At 31.7% G+C, this 25,027-nt stretch overlaps 7 non-coding genes across 7 annotated transcripts; 1 reads left to right on the plus strand and 6 right to left on the minus strand.

The window, feature by feature from the left end:
• Positions 1-271: 271 nt before the first annotated feature.
• On the minus strand, positions 272-390 carry LOC128668300 (5S ribosomal RNA). Its single transcript, XR_008404061.1, has one exon. It is a non-coding gene; the product is annotated as a 5S ribosomal RNA (ribosomal RNA).
• A 955-nt stretch (positions 391-1,345) lies between these two features.
• Positions 1,346-1,464, minus strand: LOC128668301 (5S ribosomal RNA). Its single transcript, XR_008404062.1, has one exon. It is a non-coding gene; the product is annotated as a 5S ribosomal RNA (ribosomal RNA).
• Positions 1,465-2,948: 1,484 nt separating this feature from the next.
• On the plus strand, positions 2,949-3,021 carry Trnak-uuu (transfer RNA lysine (anticodon UUU)). The gene has a single exon. It is a non-coding gene; the product is annotated as a tRNA-Lys (tRNA).
• Positions 3,022-6,393: 3,372 nt separating this feature from the next.
• LOC128668302 (5S ribosomal RNA) lies at positions 6,394-6,512 on the minus strand. The gene has a single exon (XR_008404063.1). It is a non-coding gene; the product is annotated as a 5S ribosomal RNA (ribosomal RNA).
• Positions 6,513-7,467: 955 nt separating this feature from the next.
• LOC128668303 (5S ribosomal RNA) lies at positions 7,468-7,586 on the minus strand. Its single transcript, XR_008404064.1, has one exon. It is a non-coding gene; the product is annotated as a 5S ribosomal RNA (ribosomal RNA).
• Positions 7,587-18,080: 10,494 nt separating this feature from the next.
• Positions 18,081-18,199, minus strand: LOC128668304 (5S ribosomal RNA). The gene has a single exon (XR_008404065.1). It is a non-coding gene; the product is annotated as a 5S ribosomal RNA (ribosomal RNA).
• Positions 18,200-24,592: 6,393 nt separating this feature from the next.
• LOC128668314 (5S ribosomal RNA) lies at positions 24,593-24,711 on the minus strand. Its single transcript, XR_008404075.1, has one exon. It is a non-coding gene; the product is annotated as a 5S ribosomal RNA (ribosomal RNA).
• Positions 24,712-25,027: the final 316 nt, after the last annotated feature.

Genomic DNA, 25,027 nt, shown 5'->3' on the forward strand with positions numbered 1-25,027 from the left:
ACAAGCAACAGTTGTTTTTATGAGTAAATGTCATCCTATACAAACTCTTATCATAAGTCAAGTTATAAGACTTAATTTTTTTACTTAAAATTGAGTAGAATTTTCAATAAAATAATGTTTTAATTGATCAACTTATGTGCTTATAAGATGTATCTAATAATATGTGATACAATTAAAAATGGCATATTGGAAAAAAAAAAAACTATTTTCGATTAGCAAAGAAAAAAATACAATTGTAGTGTTTAGCAAATGCAAGAATAAAAAAAAGAAATGCCAACAGCACGTGGTGTTCCCAAGCGGTCACCCATCCAAGTACTAACCACGCTCAATGCTGCTTAACTTCAGTGATCAGACGAGAACTGGTGAATTCAGCATGATATGGCCGTTGACAAAGTACGATCAACATTATTCGGCAATTGAATACTCTTTATTATGATCAGTTTTATTATACATTAATTATCGATATTTTTTCAACATTGTATAAAAAATCATAAATTGTATTAGTTATTTGAATGAGTTAAGCCGAAGTATTCATCAAGTTTAAGACTAATACAATACATAATTTTACTTACAGTAGCAAAGTTTCATATACGCGATACCATTGAGGATTGTATGGAATCTACCAAAGTATCGGTCGTTAAAGAAGAAAATATTTGTATGCTATTTGTTCAAAAGAGATTCACGTTTTGATGGTTATTCCCAACGGCTGATGGTTCATAGCAGACATCTAATTTTATCAATGTTACACAACTATTAACAGCTCCGATGAAATTTGTAATTATCATTTGCAGTATATGCGCAGTGAACTTGAATAATCATAGAAACAATATAAAATATCAGGTAAGTTTAAAAAAAAAACCGCTAGTGCAATAAAACATACTAGCACTAGATTACCTGATATCAGCACTGTATCGAGTTCTTATATTATAATTTTTGTATATATTTGTATAATTTTTTTCTAATTATTATTTTCATTTAAATTCATTCAACTCAATTAGAAATAAAATCAAGTAAATTTTTTTTGTTCATCATCAGCTATTCAAAAAATTAGTGTACACAAGCAACAGTTGTTTTTATGAGTAAATCTCATCTTATACGAACTCTCATCAAATGTCAAGTGATAAGGCTTATTTTTTTTTTTTTACTTAAAATTCTGTAGAATATTCAATGAAATCATGTTTTAGTTGATCAACTTATGTACTAATGAGATGTATATAATAATATGTAATTTCATTGAAAATGGCATACTGAAAAAAAAAAAAAAAAAAAAACTATTTTTGATTAACAAAAAATAAAAAAAAATACAATTGTAGTGTTTAGCAAATGCAAGAATAAAAAAAAGAAATGCCAACAGCACGTGGTGTTCCCAAGCGGTCACCCATCCAAGTACTAACCACGCTCAATGCTGCTTAACTTCAGTGATCAGACGAGAACTGGTGAATTCAGCATGATATGGCCGTTGACAAAGTACGATCAACATTGTTCGGCAATTGGATACTCTTTATTATGATCAGTTTTATTATACATTGACTATCGATATTTCTTCAACATCGTATAAAAAATCATTAACTATATCAGTTATTTGATTAAGTTAAACTTGAGGTTTCATTTGACTTAAGAACAACACAATACATGATTTTAAAATGCATCAGCAATGTTTCATATACACGATATCATTGAGGATCGTATGAAATCTATTAAAGTAATGGTTGATAAAAAAGAAAATATTTGTATGCTTTGTGTTAAAAACAGATTCACCTTTTCATAGCAATTCACGGCTGTCAGTTCATTACAGACATTAAATTTTTTTCAGAGTCAATAGTAGCCGAAATGCTGTGTGTAGACCCATTTTTTATATTAAATTACATTATGGAATAATTTAGATAGAGAATGGAAAGTCAAGACTTTTTTTATTGGAAACTTTTTCCGCTTAAAACATCCTTTTCGATTTATCCACGAAGAATAACATAGAATATTAATTTTAAACTTCCCGACGCTGATAAATTTCGAAAATATCAACCGATTTCGAGGTTTAATATGGCAATCGGCACGTATTATTGAATACTAGAGAAGCTTAAAATTTGAAATCGAACAGTTCAGCTGTTTTGAATATATTTAGAAAAAACCGTTTTTTAGCATTTATTTCTTCTATGATTTCTCTTGAAGGAATGAACCGATTAAGATGGCTGGGGCGGCAATTAACGCATTTTTTTTAAGTTCTAGAGCTGATAAGATTTCGAAATTAATCGATTGGGTCATCCCTGAGAAATTTAAAAAAAAAAAAGTTTTTTTTTTCGTACTTTTTTTTTTACATGTTAGAGTCTAATTGATTAATCAATCTGAAATTTTCAGAAAAGTTGACGGCCAACAAGTTATTTCGATTGCCGCAAAAACCATTCTGATCATTTAACTAATTAAAAAAGTTATAGCAAGCATACACACACACACAGACACACACACACACATTCAAACATCATTCGGAAAATGGTCAGAATAGTTTCCTAGGACCTTAAATCGTCAGTATTTGCTGAAAACTTTATTTTCGAAAATCGAGGTAAAAAAAAAACATTCCGAATTTTTAAAAATTTCCAATTTTCTTAGCGGGAAATAAACCTGTAAATTTGATTATTTCTGATTTCAAGAACGGTCTTCTTCTTCCTGGACCGAATCTTTATTTTCCGAGCAAGAGCCACAGTATGCTGTCCACGGGAAATCCAGTCTACAAGCTATGAAAATTAACTTGTAAAGTGACCTGTAGACTTTTAATGGTTGACCAAATTATCAATTTTTGATGCGAGTATAATCCAGATTCTGCGTTTGATGATCGAAGTTAATAAAATAAATAAAAAACCATGCAATTGGTAATTTATTTCAAAATATACTTTATTTATTTATATTGTTCATGTACTTGTGGTTGACTTGAGTAATTGAGATTTCGATTTTTAGAGGCTTGGATAGCTCAGTCGGTAGAGCATCAGACTTTTAATCTGAGGGTCCAGGGTTCAAGTCCCTGTTCGAGCGATAATTTTTGTTTTGTTAATTGTTATCTATTTTTTGTTTCAAATTTTCAAGCTATTTATATGAGCAATATATGACTAAATTTTAAAGCTAAACACATTAAAAAAAAAATGTGGGCGTCGGTTGACCCTGCGGGCCAGCCCCAAAACTTCCCGCTGTTTTCGACCTCAAAGAGCTCGAAAACATTAGTGTAGATATATTTTCGAGCTCTTCGAGCTCGAAAATGCTATCACGTGCAACTGTTTTTTTACGATCTTTTCAAGCTCTAACAAGTTACCTGTTATGCTGAAGTTTGAAAATTTAAGAATGGAAAATCATCAATGAAGCGGTTTTTGAAATTTAGTTCCTGATTATGTTCAGTAAAATAAGTGTATTGAGGCAGAAATCAAAGTCAGGGATCGAAATCAAGATTTATATAAGTTCTGACTCATGTAAGAAACAATAAAATATGAAATATCCGATAAAAATATTAAAAACTACGACTTATCGATTTTTTTGTTGATAATATGATTTAAACTAAAAACCAAGTTCGATGACATTATATGATCAAAAGAAACCATAAAAAAGATGAGTTGGTATGATATCAGGCACATTTTAGTACGTTATATTATGATTTATCCGGAAAAAATAACATAAAATGTTATTTTTTTAACTTTTCAACGCCGATATCTTTTGAAATAATCAATCGATTTTGATAGTTGACGAGGCAATCGGCGCGTTTTATTGAATTCTAGAGCTGATTAAAATTTGAAATCGATCGCGTCAGTCGTTTCGAAAATATTTAGAAAAAACCGTTTTTCACCATTTCTTTCTCCCGCGATAACTCTCGAATGAATTATCCGATTTTGATGTTTAAGGTGGCAATCGACGCGTTTTATTGAGTACTAGAGCTAATTAGATTTTGAAGTCGATCGTATAAGTCGTTTTTGAGAAATCGATAAAAAACTAAAAAAAAAATTTTTTTTTTTTTCGTAATTCGCAAATATTTTCGAGTCTATTCGATCAAATAATCTGAAATTTTCAGGAAAGTTAATGGCCAACAAGCTCTTTCGATTGCCACCTCAACCATCCAAATCGATTCATTAGTTCAAAAGTTACGAAGAGTTTAGATACACAAACACAAACACAAACACACACACACACACACACACACACACACACACACACACGCACACATACATACATACATACACACACTCGGAAATCATTCTGAAAATAGTCAGAATAGCTTCCTAGGACCTCAAAACGTCGACATCTGATGAAAACTCGATTTTCGAAAATCGGGGTGAAAACAATAACTTCCCGAAATTTTTGAAAATCGTCGATTTTCTAAGCGGGAAGTTGAAAATAATTGAAAGCAGCTACCAATTATTTTTCGGTAGATGCTCGAGCGTAATAAATTCTATATTCTGCATTGTAATGTATGTCGTTACTTCATGGCGAGTAAGATGTCATACGATTTAATTCATAGAAATTTACATGAGTATTCCCAGAATGCCCGAAGTTATTGGGATCAAGCATCCGATTATTAATCTTAAAATGATTAAAAGATTCAAACAAATGATTAACAAAAACTACATACTTTTGTTTTGTCGAATTAAAAAATATTCTGATTAATTTTATGATAGGAAAATAAACATCAATATAAAAAAAATTCTATAAAGTCATAATTTATGAACGAAAAAATTGAGCAATACAAATTTTACATTTTAAATTGTAAAGACTCGTGATTGCCAAAGTACCGAATGGACTTAATGTATATACTTTTAAAATTACAGTGTGAGATGTAATAATTGCTTTTTATCCATTATAATTTATATAATTGATTGTTAACACTTACAATTTTACTCTATAAGCTGATAAATTATATAATTCGACATTTTAATTGCTACATTTCTGGCAAATGATAATTTTTACAATTTTTAAGAGGAATAAATAATTTTTAAAGCAAGAAAATTTCATTTATCAAAGAACAATAATACATTTACATTTTGTTGTGTTTGATTTATATTTAAAAAATGTAAAACATACTGTTTAAATTGCAAACATTTTTTTATTGTATATGAAGTAAAAATTCGAGTGCTCATTTTAATTTATATAGTTTTAAGATCGAAGTCGTGTTTTTTAGATTTTTTACTGTAATTATTCCTGTTTTCTTTTTTCCGTGAACAGGTATATTTATTATTTCAATAATTTTAATTTTTGGTTGCAAATAAATATGAATTATAATTAAATGGACATCTTTACCTAACGTGTTTTAATGTCAATTGGCTTTAACTTTTATACAATTGACTTTAACGTTTATAATTTTAGACCAACTAATAGCCGAGTAACTCGTAGCCGAGTATTATCAATGACATCATTCCAAAGGTCGGAGTAAAAATTAAATTAATAAAAAAATATCGGAAGAGCAAGTAAATGGTTTTTAAAAATAATATTAATTGATGGTCAATTTTTATATTAATTAAAAAGGATAAGCATGGGTATTACCGCGGCTTAATATGTACGTCTAACTTTAAAAGCATATTTTAAAGGTTCACTATCGGATATCTGGTTAATTTAATTTTTTTAATCGATAACTAACTTTTGCTATTTAACGCTAATCGGTAGTTATTTATTTATTTGTTTTCTATAAATTTATCAAACACAATTTATAAGATCAAGGAATGAATTTTAAAACTGGACAGATATTTGCCATTTATTCTCGTTTATTAAATTTAAGTAATCAATGATAGCATGCTAAAATTATTTCACAATAGCAGACTCAGATACGACAGCAAAAATCCAATCAACTTACAGAGTATACTGTTTTGCGCCCTTTTTGTGCATTACAAAATAATATTAAACAGAGATTGCATGGATTATTATCAGGTAAGTTTCAAGAAAAAAAAATCGCTGGACTAATAAAATATAAACTAGCATTAGATTACCTGATATCAGTACTGTATCGAATTTTAATATTATAATTCTTCTACATACTTGTATAATTTCATTTTTCTTTTTTTTTTAATTGATATTTTCGTTCGATTTGATTTCACTCAATTAGAAACAAAATCAAGTTAAATTTTTTTGTTTATCAATAACTATTCAATAAATTAATGTACACAAGCAACAGTTGTTTTTATGAGTAAATGTCATCCTATACAAACTCTTATCATAAGTCAAGTTATAAGACTTAATTTTTTTACTTAAAATTGAGTAGAATTTTCAATAAAATAATGTTTCAATTGATCAACTTATGTGCTTATAAGATGTATCTAATAATATGTGATACAATTAAAAATGGCATATTGGAAAAAAAAAAAACTATTTTCGATTAGCAAAGAAAAAAATACAATTGTAGTGTTTAGCAAATGCAAGAATAAAAAAAAGAAATGCCAACAGCACGTGGTGTTCCCAAGCGGTCACCCATCCAAGTACTAACCACGCTCAATGCTGCTTAACTTCAGTGATCAGACGAGAACTGGTGAATTCAGCATGATATGGCCGTTGACAAAGTACGATCAACATTATTCGGCAATTGAATACTCTTTATTATGATCAGTTTTATTATACATTAATTATCGATATTTTTTCAACATTGTATAAAAAATCATAAATTGTATTAGTTATTTGAATGAGTTAAGCCGAAGTATTCATCAAGTTTAAGACTAATACAATACATAATTTTACTTACAGTAGCAAAGTTTCATATACGCGATACCATTGAGGATTGTATGGAATCTACCAAAGTATCGGTCGTTAAAGAAGAAAATATTTGTATGCTATTTGTTCAAAAGAGATTCACGTTTTGATGGTTATTCCCAACGGCTGATGGTTCATAGCAGACATCTAATTTTATCAATGTTACACAACTATTAACAGCTCCGATGAAATTTGTAATTATCATTTGCAGTATATGCGCAGTGAACTTGAATAATCATAGAAACAATATAAAATATCAGGTAAGTTTAAAAAAAAAACCGCTAGTGCAATAAAACATACTAGCACTAGATTACCTGATATCAGCACTGTATCGAGTTCTTATATTATAATTTTTGTATATATTTGTATAATTTTTTTCTAATTATTATTTTCATTTAAATTCATTCAACTCAATTAGAAATAAAATCAAGTAAATTTTTTTTGTTCATCATCAGCTATTCAAAAAATTAGTGTACACAAGCAACAGTTGTTTTTATGAGTAAATCTCATCTTATACGAACTCTCATCAAATGTCAAGTGATAAGGCTTATTTTTTTTTTTTTACTTAAAATTCTGTAGAATATTCAATGAAATCATGTTTTAGTTGATCAACTTATGTACTAATGAGATGTATATAATAATATGTAATTTCATTGAAAATGGCATACTGAAAAAAAAAAAAAAAAAAAAACTATTTTTGATTAACAAAAAATAAAAAAAAATACAATTGTAGTGTTTAGCAAATGCAAGAATAAAAAAAAGAAATGCCAACAGCACGTGGTGTTCCCAAGCGGTCACCCATCCAAGTACTAACCACGCTCAATGCTGCTTAACTTCAGTGATCAGACGAGAACTGGTGAATTCAGCATGATATGGCCGTTGACAAAGTACGATCAACATTGTTCGGCAATTGGATACTCTTTATTATGATCAGTTTTATTATACATTGACTATCGATATTTCTTCAACATCGTATAAAAAATCATTAACTATATCAGTTATTTGATTAAGTTAAACTTGAGGTTTCATTTGACTTAAGAACAACACAATACATGATTTTAAAATGCATCAGCAATGTTTCATATACACGATATCATTGAGGATCGTATGAAATCTATTAAAGTAATGGTTGATAAAAAAGAAAATATTTGTATGCTTTGTGTTAAAAACAGATTCACCTTTTCATAGCAATTCACGGCTGTCAGTTCATTACAGACATTAAATTTTTTTCAGAGTCAATAGTAGCCGAAATGCTGTGTGTAGACCCATTTTTTATATTAAATTACATTATGAAATAATTTAGATAGAGAATGGAAAGTCAAGACTTTTTTTATTGGAAACTTTTTCCGCTTAAAACATCTTTTTCGATTTATCCACGAAGAATAACATAGAATATTAATTTTAAACTTCCCGACGCTGATAAATTTCGAAAATATCAACCGATTTCGAGGTTTAATATGGCAATCGGCACGTATTATTGAATACTAGAGAAGCTTAAAATTTGAAATCGAACAGTTCAGCTGTTTTTAATATATTTAGAAAAAACCGTTTTTTAGCATTTATTTCTTCTATGATTTCTCTTGAAGGAATGAACCGATTAAGATGGCTGGGGCGGCAATTAACGCATTTTTTTTAAGTTCTAGAGCTGATAAGATTTCGAAATTAATCGATTGGGTCATCCCTGAGAAATTTAAAAAAAAAAAAGTTTTTTTTTTCGTACTTTTTTTTTTACATGTTAGAGTCTAATTGATTAATCAATCTGAAATTTTCAGAAAAGTTGACGGCCAACAAGTTATTTCGATTGCCGCAAAAACCATTCTGATCATTTAACTAATTAAAAAAGTTATAGCAAGCATACACACACACACACACACACACACACACACACACACACACACATATATACACACACACACATATACACACACACACACACACACACACACACACACACACACGCACACACACACACACACACACACACACACACACACACACACACACATTCAAACATCATTCGGAAAATGGTCAGAATAGTTTCCTAGGACCTTAAATCGTCAGTATTTGCTGAAAACTTTATTTTCGAAAATCGAGGTAAAAAAAAAACATTCCGAATTTTTAAAAATTTCCAATTTTCTTAGCGGGAAATAAACCTGTAAATTTGATTATTTCTGATTTCAAGAACGGTCTTCTTCTTCCTGGACCGAATCTTTATTTTCCGAGCAAGAGCCACAGTATGCTGTCCACGGGAAATCCAGTCTACAAGCCATGAAAATTAACTTGTAAAGTGACCTGTAGACTTTTAATGGTTGACCAAATTATCAATTTTTGATGCGAGTATAATCCAGATTCTGCGTTTGATGATCGAAGTTAATAAAATAAATAAAAAACCATGCAATTGGTAATTTATTTCAAAATATACTTTATTTATTTATATTGTTCATGTACTTGTGGTTGACTTGAGTAATTGAGATTTCGATTTTTAGAGGCTTGGATAGCTCAGTCGGTAGAGCATCAGACTAGTACAGACGCTCTCTCTTAACGCGATCTAATTAAAAAATTATCCACTATATTCGCAGCCATAAGTTTTAATTAACTAATCACTGGAAGTGTAGTGTTCGCATCGACTTCATTTTTTGATAACTTCCAAAGTGCTCAAAAATCTGTATAAAGTTAAAACGCAAGAATACGGTGGGGCCGAGCCCAGTCTCGTAGCCAAGATGGCGGCCCACCAACTAAAAAGACAACGCAGTCCCATCACCGGAAGCAATTCGAATAAAATAAGCAAAATCCCAAAGCCAAACGCAGTAAGTAATTCCCAACAGTGGAACAAAATTTACAAAAACTCTCTAGAGAAAAATGAAATGAAACAATTGGGATTAAAATTCAGCCATACTACACATAAGCCCAACCTAGTGAGAAACAGCCGAACGGACAAAACCGCAGAGGTTTCCGCAGCGGACACTGAGGACTGGCAAATTCCTAGAAAAACGTTCAAAAATCGCAACAAACCAAGCACAGAGACCAATCTATATCTATCAAACTCGAACAATTCTATTGACGATGACAGCAGCAGCATTCAACAAGATGACATGGACACAGACACACCAGCGACATCTGTGGGTAACATCAACCAAGGTAATGTTCTCCCTCAACCTACAGTCAATACTGACCAGAAAGCAAAAGGTAAACCACAACCCTTTTTTACCACTGGTACAAATATGAAAAATCTAATTGAGCTACTCATAGAGGGCGATTTGTCTAATGGTGAATTCTTCATTAAACAAGTTGACACCGACGACCACAACATAACTCCAAATTCAATGGAGGCGTATGATAAGATAAAAATAGCTCTTGACACTAATAAAATTCCTTACTACACATATACCCCGAGACACAGTAAACCTATAACTGTTTATCTCAAAGGATTAAGAGGGGACATGCCAACAGCAGAGTCTGTAAAAGATGAACTGGATTCCAAAAACTTTGAAAAACTAGAAATTGAAAAAGTTTTCAAAAATTACTTTAGTAAAACAAACCCTAGTTGGTACAATTTTATAATTCAACTAAAACCAGGCAGCAAAATTAATGAACTGATAAAAATTAAAGGCCTCCAACACCAACCTGTTCACTGGGCAATTAAAAAAGGAGCTTTAATAACGCAATGCAAAAATTGCCAAAGATTCGACCACTCGAGCTACAACTGCTGGCTCCCATACAGGTGTGTAAAATGTAGTGGTAATCACGAATACGGAAAATGTCCGTTAACGGATAAAGATAACTCAGGAAAATTAAAATGTGCGAACTGTGAATCCACTGATCATCCAGCGAACTACAAGGGTTGCCCCTTTTACAAATTTGTCGCTAATGCCAAGAAAAATGCAGCTGCCCAAAAAAGAACCATTAATACGTCTAAAGTAAACAGAATTACAAGAACAATTAATCCGCTTATCTCATACGCTTCGGCCACAGCTAACTCTCAGGATACACATATACGTAGTCAACCATTTCAGCACCAAAACAATAACAACATCAATTCACCGCCGTCTACCAGCACCCCCCACTGGATCAACGATCTTAAAAATGAAATAGCATCAATGAACAAAAACATGCTGACAGCAGTTAATATTCAAATAGCCCAAATTTCTAACCAAGTCCAAACAAACTCGAGAAGAATCGAGCAAATTTTCAACATCCTGCAAATCCAACATGGATAACCAAAATAATATGAGCAAACTAAAAATCGCAGCCATTAATGTCAATTCTATCCAAACAAATCAAAGACGTTACGATCTTCAATGTTTCGCAAATAACAATAATCTAGACATAGTAATAGTCACTGAAACAAAACTTAACGTAAAGCATAAACTATCTTTTAAAAATTATGAGTTCATTCGTACGGATAGAAAAAATTCAGTGCAAGGCGGGGGCACTGCTATCCTAATAAAAAATAACATCAACTTCACTAAAATCAACTATCCAACTTCACTAGATAATTCGATTCTGGAATACACAATAGTAAAGGTTAAGTCAGACTCAATCAAAAATCTCTTTATCATAGCGGCATACGCTGCACATGACAATAAAACAATCTTCACTAATGAACTCACCAACCTGCTTAATGACCTCAAACTACAAAACCCAGATAACCACTTCATATTAGCAGGTGACCTGAATGCAAGAAGACAAGACTGGGGTGACTCGATTACAAATGAAAGAGGCAGGCAACTCAGAAATTGGGAACTTAATGAAGGTTTAATATTCAGAGCGACTTCTGTCGCTCCGAGTGAACCCACCTTTATTAGAGGCCAGTCAATTCTGGACATAATTATAATCGACTCAAGACTTGATCTCCACTTCTCCAACAATAAATCCATAACAGTAGCGGACTACGATAGCGACCACAAGGCAATCATCTTCTCTATCATATGTACACAATTTAACACAGTAAGAGCTCATAACTACAAATTCAATTATAAATCCACAAAATGGAAAAAATTTACAAACAAACTGGAAAAAAACTTTAATCAGACAATTCCTCATGACCGTAATCTATCGACTCAAGAAATTGACGAGCACCTTGATCAGATTAACGCCATCATTCGCGATACAATTGAAGAATCGGTCCCGAGATTCAAAAATAACATCAACAGTGTCGACAAATATTTAAACTCCAAAATCAAAAAGCTAAAGAAAGACAAATCACACATGCTAACAGTATTAAATAAACTGCTGAAAAAAGACCCTCAAGCCAATTTACCTGCTACACAATCAGCCAAAAACTTACTTGCTCAATTAAAATCAGACCTGAAAAAAGAATTTAAAAAATCGACTGACAGCTACTGGGCATCTCAAATTAAAAGAATCGATCATAGACGGGCAGACAACTTCTTTCCCAAGATAAACAAATTACTTAGACCTCGAGATCCCTTAATCATTGGTGACATCCAGAGAAATTTAGTGGAGCCTAATGTTGCAACCAGAGCTTGCATCCCGGCCGACGCCCCAAACATAATTACAGACCATGCAGATAAGCTCAACATCATCGGAGCTTTTTTTGAGTCGATTAACACCCCAAGACACACAAATATTGGCACACGAATCAAAGAAATGGCTGATAATAAAGCTGATGAATATATTGAAGATCTGAGGGCCAGAAGAGCTAACAGCACATCAATTACCCAATTCTGCCAAAGAAATCCGGCATCTCACCCAACAGCAGATGGTGATGACATTTTCTGTGACCCTCCCACACTCCAAGCAATAGTCAAAAAATTGCCGAATAAAATCTCCAGTGGACTTGATGATATCCCTCCAATAGTTCTGAAACACCTTCCTTTCAACATAATCACTTCATACTCAATAATTTTCAACAATGCAATCAACAACTGTTACTTTCCAACAGCCTGGAAACGGGCAAAAGTCCTTCCTCTGCTAAAGAAAAATAAAGACCCAGCCAATCCATCTAGCTACAGACCGATCAGTCTAACCACCAGCATCAGTAAAGTTTACGAAATCATAATAAACAAAAAAATCATCAAACATTGTGAAGACCATAACATTATACCAAACAACCAGTTCGGATTCAAGCACCAACACTCAACAACTCATGCCATTCATAAACTTCTCAGCGATGTCAACACCTTGATAGGTAATAAATATCTAGTAGCTGCAGCTTTGCTGGACCTAGAAAAAGCTTTTGATTCGGGATGGATTAAAGGTCTAATCTTCGTCCTACACAACAAAAAATTTAAACGATGGCTCATTCTGCTGATCCTGGACATGTTATCTGGAAAATCGTTCGTCACCACAAACGGGTCCCAACTGTCATCCATCATCTTCCATATTTTAGAAGGGTTCCAACAAGGAACAGTCAACTCACCAATACTCTTCAACATTCTCACCTGTGAAATCATTAATCTATACCAACTTAACCAAAATAACAACTCGTTCTCTATAGCTTTTGCTGACGACACCATTTTTTATGTAGCTGGCAAGGATCCGGACAAAATTAAAATCCAACTAAATAACATTATCAACAACATCAATAGCCATGATGCTAAATGGAACCTCAGGATCAACCCGAGCAAGTGCGAAACCATCATTTTCAGGAAACCAGTCCACTACTTATCTTCAACAACTGTCAAAAAGCTCAAATCCTTCAAAATCACCACAAAAATTCCAGGAACAGATACTGATGCAGACATTCCACATGTCAAAGCAGTCAAATACCTAGGAGTACACCTGGATGAACTGCTCAGAGGCCACTCTCATATGATAACTCAACTCGACAAAGCCAAAAAAGCCTTCAGAGCAAATAGCAGACTGTTCTACAACAAGCACCTATCGTCCAGATCAAAAATAATCTGCTATTTGCTATTAATAAGACCCATCCTAACATATGCGGCTCCGGTCTGCTGGAATACCGGAGCAGCATTGATGGAAAAATTCAGATGCTTTGAAAGAAAGTGCATAAGAGCGTGCCTTGGACAATATAGATCTGCGGACTCAAATTTTAACCAGTTCATTAGCAACAAGAACATCTACAATATGGCGGTCATCCCAAGGATTGACTCGTTTTTCATCAAACTAACCAGAGACTACTTTGGCAAACTACCATCCATCAACAATACCATAATAAATAACCTAGCTCACACAGACATTAATGAGACTGAAGACCGCCTAAAAAACGGTTACATCACTCCACAAGCCTTCACGCATATCGATCACATGGGCCTCATCCAGGACCACAACAATATTCCGGTGATTTATCATTGGAGCAGACATCAGTCAGACAAAAGAGTCATATTAACAATCAATGACATTAAATGGAGCACCAACATGGTCTACTCAATGGCTATACCATCGATTGACTCCATGGATCCAAGCAGACTATCCAGTAAATACTGGTGGTTGACAAAGAACTCCACACACATCAAAGCACTGAGACAAAGACTAAACTCCAAACAAACATTCACGCCCCCGTGATATATATTTTGTAAATATTGTAAATACTGTATATATATATTTTTTTATTTTTCTGTCTATCCTCCTCCTTCTCTATTTTATTTATTTTTATTATCATCCAAAGACGGTTTTTCAATAGTCTTTTTTTCCCGTCATTTCTTTTTAAGATCAACATTTACTGAGTTAAAACTCATAAACACACAAACTAAACAATTAAGGTAATTACAAACCTAAATAGCCACTAGCTTATCTAACAAGTATGCGAGAGCACGTCAGTGCCCAGCAGCTCCAATAACACCAACCTGTGTTAATAATTAAGAGTATTTTTTAAGTTATATTTCTTCTTGTTAATATCAATGTACCGACTGAAACGAAATAAACTTTATTTAAAAAAAAAAAGTAGAGCATCAGACTTTTAATCTGAGGGTCCAGGGTTCAAGTCCCTGTTCGAGCGATAATTTTTGTTTTGTTAATTGTTATCTATTTTTTGTTTCAAATTTTCAAGCTATTTATATGAGCAATATATGACTAAATTTTAAAGCTAAACACATTAAAAAAAAAATGTGGGCGTCGGTTGACCCTGCGGGCCAGCCCCAAAACTTCCCGCTGTTTTCGACCTCAAAGAGCTCGAAAACATTAGTGTAGATATATTTTCGAGCTCTTCGAGCTCGAAAATGCTATCACGTGCAACTGTTTTTTTACGATCTTTTCAAGCTCTAACAAGTTACCTGTTATGCTGAAGTTTGAAAATTTAAGAATGGAAAATCATCAATGAAGCGGTTTTTGAAATTTAGTTCCTGATTATGTTCAGTAAAATAAGTGTATTGAGGCAGAAATCAAAGTCAGGGATCGAAATCAAGATTTATATAAGTTCTGACTCATGTAAGAAACAATAAAATATGAAATATCCGATAAAAATATTAAAAACTACGACTTATCGATTTTTTTGTTGATAATATGATTTAAACTAAAAACCAAGTTCGATGACATTATATGATCAAAAGAAACCATAAAAAAGATGAGTTGGTATGATATCAGGCACATTTTAGTACGTTATATTATGATTTATCCGGAAAAAATAACATAAAATGTTATTTTTTTAACTTTTCAACGCCGATATCTTTTGAACTAATCAATCGATTTTGATAGTTGACGAGGCAATCGGCGCGTTTTATTGAATTCTAGAGCTGATTAAAATTTGAAATCGATCGCGTCAGTCGTTTCGAAAATATTTAGAAAAAACCGTTTTTCACCATTTCTTTCTCCCGCGATAACTCTCGAATGAATTATCCGATTTTGATGTTTGAGGTGGCAATCGACGCGTTTTATTGAGTACTAGAGCTAATTAGATTTTGAAGTCGATCGTATAAGTCGTTTTTGAGAAATCGATAAAAAACTAAAAAAAAAATTTTTTTTTTTTTTTCGTAATTCGCAAATATTTTCGAGTCTATTCGATCAAATAATCTGAAATTTTCAGGAGAGTTAATGGCCAACAAGCTCTTTCGATTGCCACCTCAACCATCCAAATCGATTCATTAGTTCAAAAGTTACGAAGAGTTTAGATACACAAACACAAACACAACACACACACACACACACACACACACACACACACACACACACACACACACACACACACACACACACACACACACACACACACACACACACACACACACACACACACACACACACACACACACATACATACATACATACATACATACACACACTCGGAAATCATTCTGAAAATAGTCAGAATAGCTTCCTAGGACCTCAAAACGTCGACATCTGATGAAAACTCGATTTTCGAAAATCGGGGTGAAAACAATAACTTCCCGAAATTTTTAAAAATCGTCGATTTTCTAAGCGGGAAGTTGAAAATAATTGAAAGCAGCTACCAATTATTTTTCGGTAGATGCTCGAGCGTAATAAATTCTATATTCTGCATTGTAATGTATGTCGTTACTTCATGGCGAGTAAGATGTCATACGATTTAATTCATAGAAATTTACATGAGTATTCCCAGAATGCCCGAAGTTATTGGGATCAAGCATCCGATTATTAATCTTAAAATGATTAAAAGATTCAAACAAATGATTAACAAAAACTACATACTTTTGTTTTGTCGAATTAAAAAATATTCTGATTAATTTTATGATAGGAAAATAAACATCAATATAAAAAAAATTCTATAAAGTCATAATTTATGAACGAAAAAATTGAGCAATACAAATTTTACATTTTAAATTGTAAAGACTCGTGATTGCCAAAGTACCGAATGGACTTAATGTATATACTTTTAAAATTACAGTGTGAGATGTAATAATTGCTTTTTATCCATTATAATTTATATAATTGATTGTTAACACTTACAATTTTACTCTATAAGCTGATAAATTATATAATTCGACATTTTAATTGCTACATTTCTGGCAAATGATAATTTTTACAATTTTTAAGAGGAATAAATAATTTTTAAAGCAAGAAAATTTCATTTATCAAAGAACAATAATACATTTACATTTTGTTGTGTTTGATTTATATTTAAAAAATGTAAAACATACTGTTTAAATTGCAAACATTTTTTTATTGTATATGAAGTAAAAATTCGAGTGCTCATTTTAATTTATATAGTTTTAAGATCGAAGTCGTGTTTTTTAGATTTTTTACTGTAATTATTCCTGTTTTCTTTTTTCCGTGAACAGGTATATTTATTATTTCAATAATTTTAATTTTTGGTTGCAAATAAATATGAATTATAATTAAATGGACATCTTTACCTAACGTGTTTTAATGTCAATTGGCTTTAACTTTTATACAATTGACTTTAACGTTTATAATTTTAGACCAACTAATAGCCGAGTAACTCGTAGCCGAGTATTATCAATGACATCATTCCAAAGGTCGGAGTAAAAATTAAATTAATAAAAAAATATCGGAAGAGCAAGTAAATGGTTTTTAAAAATAATATTAATTGATGGTCAATTTTTATATTAATTAAAAAGGATAAGCATGGGTATTACCGCGGCTTAATATGTACGTCTAACTTTAAAAGCATATTTTAAAGGTTCACTATCGGATATCTGGTTAATTTAATTTTTTTAATCGATAACTAACTTTTGCTATTTAACGCTAATCGGTAGTTATTTATTTATTTGTTTTCTATAAATTTATCAAACACAATTTATAAGATCAAGGAATGAATTTTAAAACTGGACAGATATTTGCCATTTATTCTCGTTTATTAAATTTAAGTAATCAATGATAGCATGCTAAAATTATTTCACAATAGCAGACTCAGATACGACAGCAAAAATCCAATCAACTTACAGAGTATACTGTTTTGCGCCCTTTTTGTGCATTACAAAATAATATTAAACAGAGATTGCATGGATTATTATCAGGTAAGTTTCAAGAAAAAAAAATCGCTGGACTAATAAAATATAAACTAGCATTAGATTACCTGATATCAGTACTGTATCGAATTTTAATATTATAATTCTTCTACATACTTGTATAATTTCATTTTTCTTTTTTTTTTAATTGATATTTTCGTTCGATTTGATTTCACTCAATTAGAAACAAAATCAAGTTAAATTTTTTTGTTTATCAATAACTATTCAATAAATTAATGTACACAAGCAACAGTTGTTTTTATGAGTAAATGTCATCCTATACAAACTCTTATCATAAGTCAAGTTATAAGACTTAATTTTTTTACTTAAAATTGAGTAGAATTTTCAATAAAATAATGTTTCAATTGATCAACTTATGTGCTTATAAGATGTATCTAATAATATGTGATACAATTAAAAATGGCATATTGGAAAAAAAAAAAACTATTTTCGATTAGCAAAGAAAAAAATACAATTGTAGTGTTTAGCAAATGCAAGAATAAAAAAAAGAAATGCCAACAGCACGTGGTGTTCCCAAGCGGTCACCCATCCAAGTACTAACCACGCTCAATGCTGCTTAACTTCAGTGATCAGACGAGAACTGGTGAATTCAGCATGATATGGCCGTTGACAAAGTACGATCAACATTATTCGGCAATTGAATACTCTTTATTATGATCAGTTTTATTATACATTAATTATCGATATTTTTTCAACATTGTATAAAAAATCATAAATTGTATTAGTTATTTGAATGAGTTAAGCCGAAGTATTCATCAAGTTTAAGACTAATACAATACATAATTTTACTTACAGTAGCAAAGTTTCATATACGCGATACCATTGAGGATTGTATGGAATCTACCAAAGTATCGGTCGTTAAAGAAGAAAATATTTGTATGCTATTTGTTCAAAAGAGATTCACGTTTTGATGGTTATTCCCAACGGCTGATGGTTCATAGCAGACATCTAATTTTATCAATGTTACACAACTATTAACAGCTCCGATGAAATTTGTAATTATCATTTGCAGTATATGCGCAGTGAACTTGAATAATCATAGAAACAATATAAAATATCAGGTAAGTTTAAAAAAAAAACCGCTAGTGCAATAAAACATACTAGCACTAGATTACCTGATATCAGCACTGTATCGAGTTCTTATATTATAATTTTTGTATATATTTGTATAATTTTTTTCTAATTATTATTTTCATTTAAATTCATTCAACTCAATTAGAAATAAAATCAAGTAAATTTTTTTTGTTCATCATCAGCTATTCAAAAAATTAGTGTACACAAGCAACAGTTGTTTTTATGAGTAAATCTCATCTTATACGAACTCTCATCAAATGTCAAGTGATAAGGCTTATTTTTTTTTTTTTACTTAAAATTCAGTAGAATATTCAATGAAATCATGTTTTAGTTGATCAACTTATGTACTAATGAGATGTATATAATAATATGTAATTTCATTGAAAATGGCATACTGAAAAAAAAAAAAAAAAAAAAACTATTTTTGATTAACAAAAAATAAAAAAAAATACAATTGTAGTGTTTAGCAAATGCAAGAATAAAAAAAAGAAATGCCAACAGCACGTGGTGTTCCCAAGCGGTCACCCATCCAAGTACTAACCACGCTCAATGCTGCTTAACTTCAGTGATCAGACGAGAACTTTTTTTTTTTTTTTTTATATTATTTATTTATTCATATGGTTTTTATATACATATATATACATTTGCTTAAACATATATACTTGGCTTTAGCTTTGTCATATATTGTAGTTCCTTCTAAAGAACAGATTCACCTACAGATATGGAGTTAGTTGTATTAAATTAATTATTTTCTTTTAATTTGTACATTTGTGATCATGTATTCGTATGCGATTTTTCAAGAACATTATAATATTTTATAGGAAAATAAGTATAAAAAACCTATCTATGGAAATTGAAGGGATCAGACGAGAACTGGTGAATTCAGCATGGTATGGCCGTTGACAAAGTACGATCAACATTATTCGGCAATTGAATACTCTTTATTATGATCAATTTTATTATACATTGATTATTGATATTTTTTCTACATTGTGTGAAAAATTATAGATTGTATTAATTATTTGAATGAGTTAAGCCTAAGTAGCCATCAAGTTTAAGACCAATACAATACATAATTTTACTTACATCAGCAAAGTTTCATATACACAATACCATTGAGGGTCGCATGAAATCTATCAAAGTAGTGGTCGATAAAAAAGAAAAATTTACGTTTTCATGGTGCTTCACGGGTGTCAGTTCATTGCAGATATCTAATTTTATCAATGTTACATAACGATTAACTGCTCCGATGAAATTTGTAATTATCATTCGCAGTATATGCGCAGTGAACTTGAATAATCATAAAAACAATGTAAATTATCAGGTAAGTTTAAAAAAAAATACGTCTATTGGTTGACATTGCGGGCTAGCCCCAAAACCCCGCTGTGTTCGAGTTCCTTAAACTCGAAGACATTGCTGTAAATACATTTTCGAGCTCTTCGAGCTCGAAAATACTTTTGTATACCATTATTTTCGAAAAAAAACATTTTTAGCATTTCTTTCTCCTACGATATCTCTAGAACAAATTATCCAATTTTGATGTTTGAGGTGGCAATTGACGCGTTTTATTGAGTACTAGAGCTAATTAGATTTTGAAGTCGATCGTATGAGTCATTTCTGAGAAACCAATAAAAAACTAAAAAAAATATTTTTTTTTTCGTAATTCGCAAATATTTTCGAGTCTATTTGATCAAATGATCTGAAATTTTCAGGGAAGTTGATGGCCAACAAGCTCTTTCGATTGCCACCTCAACCATCCAAATCGATTCATTAGTTCAAAAGTTACAAAGAGTTTACATATACACACACACACACACACACACACTCGGACATCATTCTGAAAATAGTCAGAATAGCTTCCTAGGACCTCAAAACGTCGACATCTGATGAAAACTCGATTTTCGAAAATCGGGATGAAAACAATAACTTTCCGAAATTTTTGAAAATAGTCGATTTTCTTAGCGGGAAGTTAAAAAAATCGCTGGACCAATAAAACATATACTAGCACTAGATTACCTGATATCAGCACTGGATCGAATTTTGATATTATAATTCTTATACATATTTGTATAATTTAATTTTTTTTTAATTATTATTGTCATTCGATTTCATTCCACTTGATTAAAGACAAAATCAAGTGAAATTTTTTTTTGTTCATCATCAGCTATTCATAAAATTAATGTACACAAGCGACAGTTGTTTTTTATGAGTTAATTACATCCTATACATTCTCTTATTATATCTAGAGTAATAGGACTTATTTTTTTTTTACTTAAAATTGAGTAGAGTTTTCTTCTTTCATAAGCCAAGTGTATTTTATAGTATTTTTTTCTATATCTGTCTTCTTCGTCGATCTTTGAAAGCGTTTTACTATAGCATCAAAATGAACTGGATCCATTTGCAATTTCTTTGGGATCATACATTATCGCCAATTGTTGTTTTTTTTTTTTTTAGCAATGTGGTATATAATTGCTTATTGTGGTATATAGCCGGTTTGTAGGGTACCGTCAATATAGTCATCTGGCGTGGTGAGCATAGACTCAATTACCTTGTTTGTTTTGATGAGCAGTGCATTTGCCCAATGATTCCTGGTCAGTTTCAGTATGAACGAGTCAATCCTAGGTATTGCTGCTCGGTCATTGAGTGTTTGACTACATATATAACGCTTATGATTACTCTCTACAGATCTATATAATCTGGTATACGATTATAGGCACTTCCTTTCAAATGCTCTCAGTTTTTCCATAGTTGCTGCGCTTTGATTGAACCAGACTGGACAACCGTACGTTAGCAATGGACGAATTAATGATTGATAATATGTTACTTTAACTGAAGAGTTTAAATGTTTATTGCAGAAGAGTCGATTTATTTTGTGTAAGGTATCGAATTGATGACTTGGGGGGTATTCTTGTACTTTGAATAGTAATATTAAAAGTTTACCAGTTTTTTCTATTTTCTTTGGATAATTATGACATTTTAGACCTAAACAGAATTGTTTCTTACTTGGATCCGTTAATTTTTAATCGCCAATTGTACTGTAGAACTGCACGAGTTCGACAGTCGATTGGAGCTTCTCTTGTATTGCACTCATGTTTTTGCCTATCACGTATATTAGTACGTCGTCTGCAAACGCTATGGCTTCAACACTTGTTGAAATGTCTCTCTCTCTTTTTTTTTTTTCAGGTACATTTTGATTATCACAACTAGGAGTTACGTCTCGCCAATTAGATAGTACTTTGTTGTTGATATCGCGCAGTGTCAGTATTTTGCCGTTGTACATATTTTAAAGAGGTTAGGAGCTGATACTATTTCTTATTGTAAACCGTTGACTAATTTAAAGATTACGCTACCGGATAAGGCGCCGTCTGTGACTTGAAAGCTTCTACCATCTATCATATTCCAGTATAACGGTGGGCCCTGGTTATTCCGTGTCTAATAACCACGAACCACAGTTAATGAAATTTTCCCGAATAATTTAAATTAATTAATTGTAAAGTATTAAATATAAATATTAATTAATGATTATTTTATTGCTGGTTCGGAAAACGGGAAAATAGATCTTAGGAGTAGGTAGACTCGTTCTGTACTGGACAAGCAGCTGAAAATAATTTATTCTAAGTGACGCTGGTGATAAGAAAATTTGATTAAAGAGACTCAATTTATATATTATAAAGTTTATTTAACCAAATCACAATTTTAGTTACACAATAGTTTCCGCTTTTATCAATTTTATTTTATAATTTATTGGTTGGAAAGTAAGCGTTTAGCAGTAAATTAATTTATTATTTGGATGCGTAAAGAATTATTAGACGTGGTTGGGAATAAATTTTATAATTAATTAAAATTACGCTACGTTGAAGAGAAAGAATTATAATGTATGTATACCAGATTTATTCAGAAACTTATCGGAACTTTGGTCGATTTACTGGTGGCACTGGTCGACGATTCATCTCACCTTGGTCCTGATGATGTTGATGTCTAATAGTCCCTCGGGCTCCGGAATCAGCGTCAGCAGGTAGTCGTAGAATCACAAAAGCAAACCACCACTCACTTATTACACTTTGGTTTGTACGTATAACCAGGTAAACGAAATTGCAGCTTTAATATTAAGTCTGGTATGTCAAGGCAACACCAAGTATTTTAATGAACAAGTTTCAATTCAATAAATTTTAAACGACACAGCAAAGAAATTTTCGGATCACTAATCCATTTGCAATTCTCAAACTTCAGTTCTGGTAATAGAGTAGAGTACCTTGCCAAGCGTCATCAGTCTACTCTAAATGATAGCCAGGGCCTAAGTCTTCGAGCAAGTGTTTGCTGGCCCTTTTTATGTACGAATTATGGAGGCGTGGAACTACCCCACTGTCGTCTAAATTCAAATAGAATTTGATCTAGGGGGGCTCTGACATGGCCCCAGGTAACTGAGGACTGTTAATTAAGATACAAGTATCATAATAGATGGCCGTAGAATCAGTTAGATTTAGGCGCTCGATTTTCAAGTCGAAAAATCAGAAACGCACGGTTACACCAGATCATTTTAATAATATAATTACAGAATTTTTAATTTAATAACTTAAATATGAATCCTCCAATCCAGACGGTGTCAAAGGCTTTATTGTAATTAATTGCACACGCACCTACGCACTTACCGTTGATCAATGCTTCATAGTTGTCCGATGTAAATTTAGTAATGGTGTGAACTGTTGATAGCTTGCGTTGAAACCCAAATTGATGATCAGGGATAATATTGTTTTGATTGCAGAACTTAGTTATTGAGTTATTGATGACAATCTCAAATACTTCGCCTATGTTGGAAAATAAATTGATTAGCCTATAGCTACTTGGGTCTTTTTCGTTTTAGTTAGGTTTATTTTATTGCAATCACATCTGCTTTTTTCCATTTATCAGGAAAGTACGTGTGGTTCAAAACGTTGTTGAATATGATGCAATATTCTTGTATTATTAAAGCTGGTATATTCTTGAGCACGACGTTTGGGATTTTGTCTGGTCCTGAAGACCTTTTATTGTTAAGTTTACGGAAAATTTTCACTAAGTCTAGATAATTGGTGAAGTAATCTAGGTAACTCGTCAGATAGCAGGATGTTTTTTCATCAGTGAAGCTAGTTAATGTAATACCCAAGTTTTTATCCTCATCAATTTCTTCTTTTATTTTATCTATTTTGGAATTTACCAAGTTTTTCAACGCCTCAGTACCCAGATTGCCGTTCTGCGAATGTATTAAAGCAAAGTGTTGGCCTAATACGTTAAGTTTTAGTAGTCCATCTATGATGTAGTACTCTTCCGTAGAACTTATCTTGCAATGATCCGGATCGATGTTTGCTCTGATTAGTAGGTCTTCTTTTGATGTCTCCATTTCTAAATCAGGTATTTCTTTTTTCTCTTTGGGTCTAAATATTTGATTTATAATCGGAACATAGTCTTGAAAACTTTAATAGATATATTTTTTAACCGAAAAGTCCAGTAGTTGTTGATTGAACTTTTATACTCTTGTTTCAGTAGTTTTCTGGTACTTTGAAGCTGATGTATTAGTTTGTCGACATAGGGGTTGATGAGAACTAGTGAATTCAGCGAGATATAGCTGTCGGCAAAGTATGAAGAACATAATTCGAAATTTAACTAATTTGCGTTATAATGACACTACATTTAATTATGATAAACACCGGTTTATCCCACCACAAGAATTTATGTAAATGTTTTTTTTGTGTATTGATTTTTCACCCAAAATTCGACGAAAATTCTTTTCAATTCATTATATTACTTCCCACTGTATTACATACTAACGAATATCATTCGAAATTATATAGACCAATTGAAAATTGCATGTTAAAAAAAAAAAAATCATTTTTCAATTCATATAAAAAATATAAATTTTGTCTTTAGCAAATACAAATTAAAAAAAAAAAAAGAAATGCCAACAGCACGTGGTGTTCCCAAGCGGTCACCCATCCAAGTACTAAACACGCTCAATGCTGCTTAACTTCAGTGATCAGACGAGAACTGGTGAATTCAGCATGATATGGCCGTTGACAAGGTATGAACAACATAATTCGGGATTTGACTACTTTTAATTACAATAACTTCTAATTTACATTGACTATCAATAAATTCTCAATGGAATACAAGAAACCATTACCAGAATCAGTTATTTGAATAAGTTGAGCTTGAGTATTCATTTGGCTTACGAATATTATAATACACAATTTAATAATGTAATAGCAAAGTTTCACATAAGTGATACTATATTGAGGATAGTATGAAATCTACCAAAGTAGTGGTCGATAGAGAAGATAATAGTTGTATCCTATTCAATGTAAACAGATTCGCATTTTTATAATAATTTATGG

Source organism: Microplitis demolitor, chromosome 7 (assembly GCF_026212275.2).
Source record: "Microplitis demolitor isolate Queensland-Clemson2020A chromosome 7, iyMicDemo2.1a, whole genome shotgun sequence".
Taxonomy (NCBI): domain Eukaryota; kingdom Metazoa; phylum Arthropoda; class Insecta; order Hymenoptera; family Braconidae; genus Microplitis; species Microplitis demolitor.